This window comes from Lolium perenne, chromosome 7 (genome assembly GCF_019359855.2).
Source record: "Lolium perenne isolate Kyuss_39 chromosome 7, Kyuss_2.0, whole genome shotgun sequence".
Lineage (NCBI taxonomy): Eukaryota > Viridiplantae > Streptophyta > Magnoliopsida > Poales > Poaceae > Lolium > Lolium perenne.
In genome coordinates this window covers 108,787,476-108,800,153 of record NC_067250.2, presented here as the reverse complement: position 1 = coordinate 108,800,153, position 12,678 = coordinate 108,787,476, and positions in this window count along the sequence as shown.

Here is a 12,678-nt window from a genome sequence, read left to right as displayed (position 1 = left end):
AGGGGTGAACCACCGGGTGCATCCCCAAGCTTAGAGCTTTCACTCTCCTTGATCATGTTGCATCATACTCCTCTCTTGATCCTTGAAAACTTCCTCCACACCAAACTCGAAACAACTCATTAGAGGGTTAGTGCACATTATAAATTGACATATTCAGAGGTGACACAATCATTCTTAACACTTCTGGACATTGCATAATGCTACTGGACATTAGTGGATCAAAGAAATTCATCCAACATAGCGAAAGAGGCAATGCGAAATAAAAGGCAGAATCTGTCAAAGCAGAACAGTTCGTATTGACGAATTTTAAAATGGCACCAGACTTGCTCAGATGAAAATGCTCAAATTGAATGAAAGTTGCGTACATATCTGAGGATCATGCACGTAAATTGGCTTAATTTTCTGAGCTACCTACAGGGAGGTGGACTCAGATTCGTGACAGCAAAGAAATCTGGAACTGTGCAGTAATCCAAATCTAGTACTTACTTTACTATCAAAGACTTTACTTGGCACAACAAAACACAAAACTAAGATAAGGAGAGGTTGCTACAGTAGTAAACAACTTCCAAGACACAAATAAAAACAAATTACTGTAGCAAAATAACACATGGGTTATCTCCCAAGAAGTTCTTTTCTTTATAGCCATTAAGATGGGCTCAGCAGTTTTAATGATGCACTCGCAAGAAATAGTATTTGAAGCAAAAGAGAGCATCCAGAGGCAAATACAAAACACATTTAAGTCTAACATGCTTCCTATGCATAGGAATCTTGTAAATAAACAAGTTCATGAAGAGCAAAGTAACAAGCATAGGAAGATAAAACAAGTGTAGCTTGAAAAATTTCAGCACATAGAGAGGTATTTTAGTAACATGAAAATTTCTACAACCATATTTTCCTCTCTCATAATAATTTTCAGTAGCAACATGAGCAAACTCAACAATATAACTATCACATAAAGCATTCTTATCATGAGTCTCATGCATAAAATTATTACTCTCCACATAAGCATAATCAATTTTATTAGTTGTAGTGGGAGCAAATTCAACAAAGTAGCTATCATTATTATTCTCATCAAGTGTAGGAGGCATAGTATAATCACAACAAAATTTACTCTCCATAGTAGGAGGCACTAAAAGACCAGTATCATTATCATCATAAATAGGAGGCAAAGTATCATCAAAGAAAATTTTCTCCTCAATGCTTGGGGGACTAAAAATATCATGAAAACCAGCTTCCCCAAGCTTAGAACTTTCTATATTATTGTCAACAATGGTGTTCAAAGCGTTCATACTAATATTACTACCAGCATGCAAAGAAGATTTCATAGGTTTTTTAATTTTCGCATCAAACAATCCATGTTTTAAATCAGGAAATAGAACAAGAAGCTCATTGTTGTCCATTATGCCAAACTAGTGTAAACAAGAAACAAAAAGATGCAATTGCAGGATCTAAAGGAAATAGCTTCGAGCACACACACGACGGCGCCAGAAAAATACTTTACACAGGACCGTAGTATGAGAGCCTTTACCTTTCCTCCCCGACAACGGCGCAGAAAAGTGCTTGATGTCTACGTTCCCCCTCCTTTCCTGTAGACAGTGTTGGGCCTCCAAGAGCAGAGGTTTGTAGAACAGCAGCAAGTTTTCCCTTAAGTGGATACCCAAGGTTTATCGAACTCAGGGAGGAAGAGGTCAAAGATATCCCTCTCATGCAACCCTGCAACCACAAAGCAAGAAGTCTCTTGTGTCCCCAACACACCAAATAGGTGCACTAGTTCGGCGAAGAGATAGTGAAATACAGGTGGTATGAATATATATAAGCAGTAGCAACGGTGCCAGAAAATAGCTTGATGGTGTGTAGTTGATGGTGGTGGTATTGCAGCAGTAGTAACACAGTAAAACAGTAAACAAGCAGCGGTGATAGCAGTATTTAGGAACAAGGCCTAGGGATTACACTTTCACTAGTGGACACTCTCAATATTGATCACATAACAGAATAGATAAATGCATACTCTACACTTTTGTTGGATGATGAACACATTGCGTAGGATTACACGAACCCTCAATGCCGGAGTTAACAAGCTCCACAATAATGCTCATGTTTAAGTAACCTTTAGTGTAAGATAGATCAACGCTACTAAACCAAGTACTAGCATAGCATGCACACTGTCACCTTCATGCATATGTAGGAGGAATAGATCACATCAATATTATCATAGCAATAGTTAACTTCGCAATCTACAAGAGATCATGATCATAGCATAAACCAAGTACTAACACGGTGCACACACTGTCACCATTACACACGTGCAGGAGGAATAGAACTACTTTAATAACACATCACTAGAGTAGCACATAGATGAATTGTGATACAAAACTCAGATGAATCTCAATCATGTAAAGCAGCTCATGAGATCATTGTATTGAAGTACATAGTAGAGAGATTAACCACATAGCTACCGGTACAGCCCCGAGCCTCGATGGAGAACTACTCCCTCCTCATGGGAGCAGCAGCGGTGATGAAGATGGCGGTGGAGATGGCAGCGGTGTCGATGGAGAAGCCTTCCGGGGGCACTTCCCCGCTCCGGCAGGGTGCCGGAACAGAGATCCTGTCCCCCAGATCTTGGCTTCGCGATGGCGGCGGCTCTGGAAGGTTTTCGTGGGTTTCGTCAATTGGTGTAGGGTTTTCTGATCCAGGGGCTTCTTATAGGCGAAGAGGCGGCACAGGAAGGTCGAAGGGGGGCCCACACCCTAGGGGGGCGCCCCCCCCCCTAGGCCGCGCCGGGGTGTGGTGTGGTGGCCCTGCCTCCCTTCTCTGGCGGTTCTCGTGTGTTCTGGATGCTTCCGGGTAAAATAGGAACCTGGGCGTTGATTTCGTCCGATTCCGAGAATATTTCGTTACTAGGATTTCTGAAACCAAAAACAGCAGAAAACAGGAACTGGCACTTCGGCATCTTGTTAATAGGTTAGTTCCAGAAAATGCACGAATATGACATAAAGTGTGCATAAAACATGTAGATAACATCAATAATGTGGCATGGAACATAAGAAATTATCGATACGTCGGAGACGTATCACTATCCGCCAAGGTCAAGGTGCTTGAGGCGGAGAATGAATCCCTCAAAACTTTTCTCCAAGAATCCTCCAACAAGGAGACTGAGGCGAGGAAGGAGCTCTTCGAGAAGCATGCCCGCGTCCTGGCGGATCTGAACGAAAAACTAGAGAAGAGCCAGGGTCGCGTGATCTCCTTGGTAGCCAAGAACAAAGTTCTAGAAGCGGAGGCGGAGGCCATCGACCAACTTATCTTCCGTAAGCTTTTTCCGTGTCGTTGCTTCGTGTCGAGGTTTTGACCACGGCAGATGCTACGGGGTAGCACATGAGAGGTATGGAGCAAGGCGGCGTTGGAGATTCCGGGAACGAGATTGGCACACGATGTACCCAGGTTCACGTCCTCTCGGTGGAGGATCGCTACGTCCTGCTATAAATCACTATGATCATAGTGTCGCCAGCGTTAGGCGACTTGCTTTGGGGTAGCCGCCGGAGGCGGAGGGGGAGATTGTATCTAAGGAGAGATTACATGTATGATGAGATGCCCCTCTGTGGGGTACCCCTGGTGGCTTTATATAGGCAGCCACCTAGGGTTTACAGGTATAAGGCCTCTTGGGCTTGCTACGCTTCCTTCATGGGCCTGCATGGTCCAGTCGCTCCTAGGCTTCTGTCGCCAGGGCGCTTCGTCCAGTCGCCCGCCGACTGGAGCTGTCCTGGGCTGTCTTCAACTGGCGAGTGAGCTGGGTGATGGGCCCCCTAGGGTGTATCCCCATCAGTAGTCCCCGAGCGCGTCGTGGATTCGGCGCGGGCTTGAGGCAGGGCGCAAAGAGGCTTGGCGATGGGTCGAGGTGAATCGGCGACGGGCTCCTGAAACAGAGGAAATAACCGTGAAGCAGGAGGCGGTCGAAGCGAGCCAGTCGGTGTAGGACAGTCAGCGTGAACAAGTCGGTGTGAAGCAGCCATTGAGAGTCAGTCGGCGAGGAATTCGGTCGTGGTGAGTGCCAGTCGGCGAGAGCCGGTTGGCGAGTGGCGCAGTCGGAAGCACGTCGAGTCCCCGAACGCGGCGGGTGACGAGGTCGGACGAGTGCGCGACGGTAGATCCGCATTGGCCAGTCCACGGCAGGCAAGTTGCTGGAAAGTCCGCGCCGGGCAGAGTTGTGCAAGAACGTCATGTTGCGGCAGCTTGATCCAACACGCGGGCTGATGTTGGTCGACGGGACACAGTCGTAGGTCCGCGTTGCCTCGCGGGTGTATGCATCCGCGCTAGTGAAGCAGGTCAAGCAGCCAGTCCCTTGATGGATTCGTTCTTCACCGATTCCATTGTGCCGACAGGACATGCAAAATAGACAAACATACATGTATTGCGTATAATCAAATCCAAGTAAAATCAATAACGGTGGAGTTATTAACAGGAGACAGATCGAGATGGATTGAAGTACTCCATCAATTCATCTGTGTTGCTTCGCGTGGGCTTCTGGCCTCAATCTGTCTAGCTTTAATGCCTCAAATAGAAGGTTCCCTCATATGCAGTCACATCAAGGGATTAGCATAATGGTAAATTAAATACGGCATGAGTCTTCTCCATGCGATTCTAAGTCAGGATCAATGATCAATCTGGCATTGAATTAAATAATAAATAAAGCATGTTACCGATCGGTGCGTTGTTTCCGTGGCCGCGTATAGCGTTAGAGCCTGGGACGATGTAGCATCGAGTCGACGAGGCCGAGCGGCCGCTGCTCGTGCGTGGTGCCAGGCAGCTGCACCGTGCTTGATGCCGCGCGTGTGACCACGCTGCACTGTGCAGATGTGCCCATGGCGCGAAGAAGACTGGCCTGGCGTGGCGGCGGCAGTCTCTGCTTGATGAAGATTGTGACGTTGTAAAATAGATCCTCCGAGATGTCGATCCGCTGGAGGTGCGCTCAGCATATCCAGTAGGTGTAGTCCCCGAGGCTTAAGTCAGCTTCATCGAAGTTGGCTTGAGTCTCTATTTTCTTGACATCTCGGCGAGTCACCTGAGCGAAGAGAATCCGCAAATGTGGCGATTGGCGAGCCGCGGAGAACAGCGACCGGTGAGCCCCCGGGCATGGTGAGTGGCGAGCCGCGGAGGCTAGCGAGTGGCGAGTCCCCGAACGTGGCGAGGACGAATCCTGGAGACCGGCGTCCGGCCAGTCCCCAAGCGTTGCGAAGGTGCAAGCGATGCTGATGGCAAGGATGGCAAGTAGGTCGCCACTGTTGGTGTTGTTCCTGCGGCATGAAAATAAAACAATTGTTTTGCATAGGCCAGTGTTAGGGCCTTGAATTTGTAAGAAATGCAATGAGCAATGTCGTTGTGGCGACTAGGTAATGTCGCTGTGTTTCCCAGTCGCTTAGGCGATCCCGATGAAGGCTACCGCTTGACTGTTTTCCTTGCTGAGCTGGGCGTCCCCAGTCGTAGTACGTAGTCATATAGCGCGAGTAGCAGCCTCATGGGTGGCGTTTATTTGACGCTGTTTTTTATAGCGTGCCTCTCGTCGTGGCCCGTGGGGCCAGTCGCGTGGCGACTCCAAAGGGGTTCTTGATTTGGCGTGTTTTCCTTGGCGAGCCGCGGGTCCGTTTTGCGGGGTCCCTAGTCGAAGTACTTAGCCGTTCAAGTCACCTGCCTAAGGTAGAGGAGGGCGATTTGTTTGCCTGATGATTGCGGAGGCGAGTCGCATCTCGTGGCCCGGGAGGCCAGTCGCTTAGCGACCCCAAGGAGGGCTCCGTACTCGGCGTTTTTCCTGGACGCGTTGGGCCGCTGTGGCGACCTCGCTAGCGCAGTACTTAGCTTTTCAGGTCGCTCTGTCCAAGGTAGAGAGGGACATGGGTGCCCGGAGGCAGAGCCGAGCCGGTCATCTTGGCCCGTAAGGCCAGTCGAGCGTGCGACTCCAATGGAGGTCCTTCCCCTGGCGTCGCAGTGGTCGAGCCGGAGCTCGCACTACTTAGCCAGTTCGGGCTTCTCTGCCAAAGGTTGATGACGGCAATTGAAATTTCATCCTGAAGGAAGAGGACACCCAGTGGTGAGGTGCGCAGCATGACGCAGAGCTCTCTTTGGCGACTCGGAGTTGGCAAGGTCGACGCGGCGGACATGGTCTACGCGGCGGACTGGGGCGCGCAGTGGCGCAGTGGACGCATCGGACACGGGGTCGACGCTGTGGAAGGGGTCGCACGGAGCGAAGTCGGCGCGGCGGAGTCATGCTCAACGCGGCGGACTGAGTCGCGTTGTGGCGAGTGGCGACCGGCGAGTAGCGCCGTATGCAGCGCGCCAAGTGTTGAGGTCGGGCGACTGGCGCTGTCTGTAGCGCGCCGAGTCCCCGAGCGTGGCGGATGGCGAGCTCGGGCGACCGGCGAGTGGCGCTGTCAAGAGCGCGCCGAGTCCCCGAGCGTGGCGGATGGCGAGCTCGGGCGACCGGCGAGTGGCGATGTTCAAGAGCGCGCCGAGTCCCCGAGCGTGGTGGATGGCGAGCTCGGGCGACCGGCGAGTGGCGCTGTCAAGAGCGCGCCGAGTCCCCAAGCGTGGCGGATGGCGAGCTCGGGCGACCGGCGAGTGGCGCTGTGTGGAGCGTGCCGAGTCCCCGAGCGTGGCAAGTGGCGAGCTCGGGCGAACGGCGGGCGGCGCTGTCTGGAGCGCGTCGAGTCCCCGAGCGTGGCAAGTGGCGAGCTCGGGCGATCAGCGACTGGCGCTATCGGAAGCGCGTCGAGTCCCCGAGCGTGGCGGATGGCGAGCTCGGGCGACCGGCGAGTGGCGCTGTGTGGAGCGCGCCGAGTCCCCGAGCGTGGCGGATGGCGAGCTCGGGCGACCAGCGAGTGGCGCTGTCTGGAGCACGCCGAGTCCCCGAGCGTGGCGGATGGCGAGAAAGACCCCAGACCGCTTTGCTGAGAAGGAGAAACAAGTACAACTGCAATAAGGTGTATTTATGAAATATATTGAACACTTGTAAATACGTGAAACTTGTAGATAAAACGCGCATTGTTAAATGGATCGGTTAGCGGTATGAAAGGTTTATGCGTATCTTTTCATGAGTAGGCAGACCTCCAGCATCAAACGCTTGCCGGGTAACAGGGACGCGATGCCAGCCGTTGAACCCGGGGACAAGGTTGGCCTTTTGGTACCCAGCCTCACTACTTCGACGGACGCGAATAAACAGCAGATAAAACCGAAACCGATCCCAAATATGGTTATGTAGTTCCACGAGGGTTGTATGCGGATGCGTGATCGGCTTTGTGGATCAAACCAACAGGTGGATATGTTTTAAACTTGTACAGCATATACGAATATGTAAATTGAACTTAGCTGTTAAATGTTGACAGAGTCGACGTGGTGGGCGAGTCGTTGAACATGACGATTCCGTGGAGGGCGAGTCGCCGAGCATGGCGAGCCGGTGGTGACAAATCCACGGCGAACGAGGCCCTGGGCCTGGCGAGTAGGCGGCAGGCGAGTGCGTGACGGCGGGTTTGGCGCTGGGCGAGTCCGCGCATCGATCGAAGTCGTTGGCGGCGCGCATGCATCCAGCGGTGTCCACCACGATCGGGACGAAGATGGCGTAGATGACCGGCGTGCAACCGAGACGGACGTGGTTGCCGGCTCGCACAGTCACGAGCCCATGAACACACACGATTCTCCAAGCCATGCGTATATAAAAGTATCAAAACAAGATGAAAGAATTAGCTCTGAATTGATTGTAGAATAATAAATGCATGGAGAGAGATTGATTGGGTATCAAATCAAAGTATACTGTGCATGAACGATCTATGCATGGTGTGGATGATCGATCTATGCATGGAGAAAATAAAACGCAGGCGAGCTACTGCCGTGTTTGAAGAAGACACGTGCTGGTTGATTCCTTGGTCTTGTCAGGCACTTTGGTCGAACAGCAGCAGGCACGCCGTGGCGTTACGGGCTCCAAGATTGGATCTCTCGTCCAGGAAACATGCATACAGAAAAACACGCAGACATTAGAAGATTAGATCTGAATAAAATATTTGATAGTTCCACTTAACATGAATCTGTAAGTCAGAAAGATCGCGAATGTTGCGTGGAGCAAATTCTTCCTTTGAAGACCGGCGACTGGATTTGGGCAATAGCGACTCGGCCAATCCTGGACTGGCCGCCGCCAAAAGGCGATCTCCGGATCGATCTTGAAGATGCGTTGCACCTTTTCCTTGATCACTCGCAGATGTTGACGAAGAGTTGAGGGGTCCCGCCCGGATCACCACTCCAAGCGCCGCATGCCCCACGGTGGGCGCCACTGTCGAGGTTTTGACCACGGCAGATGCTACGGGGTAGCACATGAGAGGTATGGAGCAAGGCGGCGTTGGAGATTCCGGGAACGAGATTGGCACACGATGTACCCAGGTTCACGTCCTCTCGGTGGAGGATCGCTACGTCCTGCTATAAATCACTATGATCATAGTGTCGCCAGCGTTAGGCGACTTGCTTTGGGGTAGCCGCCGGAGGCGGAGGGGGAGATTGTATCTAAGGAGAGATTACATGTATGATGAGATGCCCCTCTGTGGGGTGCCCCTGGTGGCTTTATATAGGCAGCCACCTAGGGTTTACAGGTATAAGGCCTCTTGGGCTTGCTACGCTTCCTTCATGGGCCTGCATGGTCCAGTCGCTCCTAGGCTTCTGTCGCCAGGGCGCTTCGTCCAGTCGCCCGCCGACTGGAGCTGTCCTGGGCTGTCTTCAACTGGCGAGTGAGCTGGGTGATGGGCCCCCTAGGGTGTATCCCCATCACTTCGACTATCTTATATGCTTTCTCTCTAACGGAACTGGACCTTCTTCCACAGCGAGCCTTGGCTTCAAGTGGTCAAAAGAGTCGAACCTGAAGAGGATGGAGGCATATGATGAAGCGCGGATTTCTATTGACGCGTTATTTGAAGCCTGTCGCGGAATCGCCAAGACTCTGTCTCTGAAGAAGGCCAAAACCACAGTCATCGATACAATGACCAAACTTATGGAACAAGTGCCGGATTTCATCAAGGACTGGCAAAAATCTTCAGCACGCGGAGTCGCCTCCCTAGTCTTGGCCACCTGCAAGGCTCACTTCCCCTCGCTCAACTTTGCGAATGTTGCACGCGGAGCCCCCAAGGGTTCCGACATGGGTGCCCTCCTTGCGAAAACCCAAGGCTATGAGCAGTTGTTTGTCAGGCGAGTGAATCACTCGTTCTGGTATAACAAACACGATCTTCCCAAGGGATTTTCCGATGCAGAGGAGGAGGAGGAAGGTGAGCCGGAGTATTATGGGGAAGGCTCCGGGTCAAGCGTCGAGCATTCCGGAGGAAGCTCTGGTGACGACTCCGAAGCCGGATCCGGTGACAGTGACGACGACGGCTCCACCTACCAGGAATCTGAAGAAGAGGACTCCGAGTAGAGTTCCTGTTTAGACAATGAAACAAGTTGCATCATTTTGGCCCCAGAGTGGGTTTGTAATAAGACTTTAAATTCTTAAGTAGCTAGGAAACGAAACGACTATGCATGGGGCGGAAACACTTATCCTGCTATCCGTTAATATTATGCGCATGTTTCGTTTTATGTTGGAAAGCAAGTGCTGATTTTATTGTTTTCCGGCTAGCCCGCTTGACCTTCCGCGAGCCGGAGGACCTTAGCCGGAAACACTCGCCAGCGGCGACGAAGCCCAATGGCAATCCGTCAATAACCGCAGAAACAAGCCCCCAGGCATAGGTGCCGGAAATCGCTACTAGGAATCCACGAGTTCGCAACAGACAACAACTTAATCAGAAAACTTAAGCTTACGTTCTAAAGGACGATTTTTGAAAATCACAACTTTTATACACGCCTAGGCGGAAAAATCCAGCTCTGCGGTTTTAGTCGGAAAACATACATGATCTAAAAATGAACAAGTAAAGGAGGTAAAAGACTCAGAGAGTGAACCATAAGCTTTCTTTCATTGATCATGTATAACTATTACAGAGTTTGTAACTCGTAAAAAATACGCTAAGTGTAGAAAGGACGTAGCTGTGCGATGTTCCAAGGGCGATCTGTCTCGTCGTAGATGTCATCCGGATCCTCACGCTTGCGTTTCCGGTGCCAATTAGCAGGTCTATCCTTCAGCTCGCGGAAATCAACAAGGTAGTATGACCCGTTATGAAGCACTTTACTAACGATGAAGGGTCCTTCCCATGGAGACTGCAGCTTATGGTCTTTCACCTGCCGAAGGCGGAGGACCAGATCACCTGCCATGAGGAGCGATTCCGAACTCGACGACTGTGATAGCGTCGGAGCTTCTGCTGGTAGATGGCGGAGCGCTGGTCAGCTAGGTTCCGAGCTTCCTCGATCAGGTCTACAGATAGCTGTCTGGCCTCGTCAGCTGTTTCTTCATTGTAGGCGGAAACTCGCGATTAATCGTGGATGATGTCGGAGGGAAGCACGGCTTCGGATCCGTATACCAGGAAAAATGGGGTAAACCCTGTTGATCTGTTAGGGGTAGTTCGTAAACTCCACAAAACAGCTTCCAACTCGTCAGCCCAAGCTCCAGCTGCTCGTCGAAGCGGTTCTTCAAGGCGCGGTTTAATTCCTGATAATATTAGGCCGTTAGCCCTTTCAACCTGACCATTTGATTGTGGATGAGCCACAGATGCAAGGTCCAGTCGAATCCCTACTGTCTCACAGTAATCCTTCAATTCTCCCTGTGCGAAGTTTGTGCCATTGTCTGTGATTATGCTGTGTGGGATGCCGAATCGCATCACGAGGCTGCAGACAAATTTTAGTGACGTAGCACCATCGGCTTTCCTCACTGGCTTTGCCTCGATCCACTTGCTGAATTTGTCAACAGCAACCAGAAGGTATTCAAAACCGCCAGGAGATGATCTTTTTAACTTACCAACCATATCGAGCCCCCAGACCGCAACTGGCCAGGTGATAGGTATGGTCTTCAGCTCTTGGGCTGGAGCGTTTGGTTGAGTAGCGTAGTACTGACAACCTCGGCAGGTCTTGACTATCTTGTCAGCATCTTCTTTAGCTGTGAGCCAGTAAAAACCTAGCCGAAAAGCTTTTGCAACGAGTGACCTGGGGGCGGCATGATGCCCGCAGTCCCCTGCATGGATCTCTCTGAAGATTTCAATGCCATCTTGATTGGAGACGCATTTGAGAAATACCCCTGTTGCGCTTCGTTTGTAGAGCTGTCCATCAACAATTGTGTAGGATCTTGCTCGTCTGATGATCTGTCGTGCGAGGACCTCGTCCTCTGGCAACTTCTGGTCAATGAGGTAGTCCAGGAAAGGCTGTGTCCAAGCCGGAATGATAGCCATGACTTCCCTAGCCGGAGACACTGCCACTTCTGGGTTTTCCGGGTTAGCGCCCTTCACCGAGGGTATCCGGAGATGCTCCAGGAAAATTCCAGGCGGAATTGGCTTCCTGCCGGATCCGAGCTTGGATAGCATATCTGCCGCTGTGTTGTCATCCCGCCTGACGTACTTGACTTCGTATCCGAGGAAATGTTTTGCGATCTCGTCAACTTCGTCTCTGTAGGCCGCCATGACGGAGTTTCTGGCGTTCCAGGTTCCGGCTACTTGCTGTGCCACCAGGTCTGAATCTCCGCAACATATAATGTGCTTGATCCCTATCTCCTTGGCGATGCGCAATCCGTGAAGTAGAGCCTCATATTCCGCCATATTGTTTGTAGCTTCGAAGTGTATCTGCAGAACATACTGCAGTTCTTCTCCGGTGGGGGACTTCAGGGTGACTCCGGCTCCCGAGCCTTGATGCTGCTTGGATCCATCGAAGTGCATGACCCATGTCTCAGGTTCCGGCTCCAGGTTTGTATCCGGAGCTTCTGTCCAATCTGCAACGAAATCTGCCAAGACCTGGGATTTGACCGCGGTCCTGGCTTTGTAGTTGATGTCGAAGGCGGATAACTCAATGCCCCATTTTGCTATGCGTCCTGTTGCGTCAGCGTTGTTGAGAATCGTTGACAGCGGAGCCTTGCTCACGATCACATCGGATGCTCCTGGAAGTAGTGTCTCAGCTTCTGCTGCCTAGGAATACTCCGTATGCTAGCTTACGAAAGTGAGGGTAGCGCTGTTTGGACTCCGTAAGGACTTCGCTGATATAGTAGACTGGCCTTTGGACTCCGTACTCGTGACCTTCTTCCTGTCGCTCCACCACGATGACGAGGCTGATGACCCTGTTGGTGGCTGCCAGGTAAAGGAGCATAGGCTCTGACTCTCCTGGAGCTGCTAGGATAGGTGGGGAGGTGAGTATGTCCTTCAACCCTTGAAGAGCTGCATCTGCTGCCTCGTCCCAGACAAACTTGTCTGTTTTCTTCAATAGCTTGTACAGGGGGAGTGCCTTCTCGCCAAGACGGCTAACAAACCTGCTGATTGCTGCGACACAACCAGTGAGCCGTTGCACATCTTTGAGACAAGTTGGCCTTTTTATGCACAAAATTGCCTTGATTTTTTCCGGGTTAACTTCAATGCCCCTATTAGAGACAATGAAGCCAAGGAGTTTTCCAGCTGGTACGCCAAAGACGCACTTTAGCGGATTCAACATCATCTTGTACCGACGGAGATTCTCAAAGGTTTCTGTGAGATCGCTGATCAAGTCGGATCCTTTCCGAGTCATGACCGCGATGTCGTCGACGTAGGCGTGTACGTT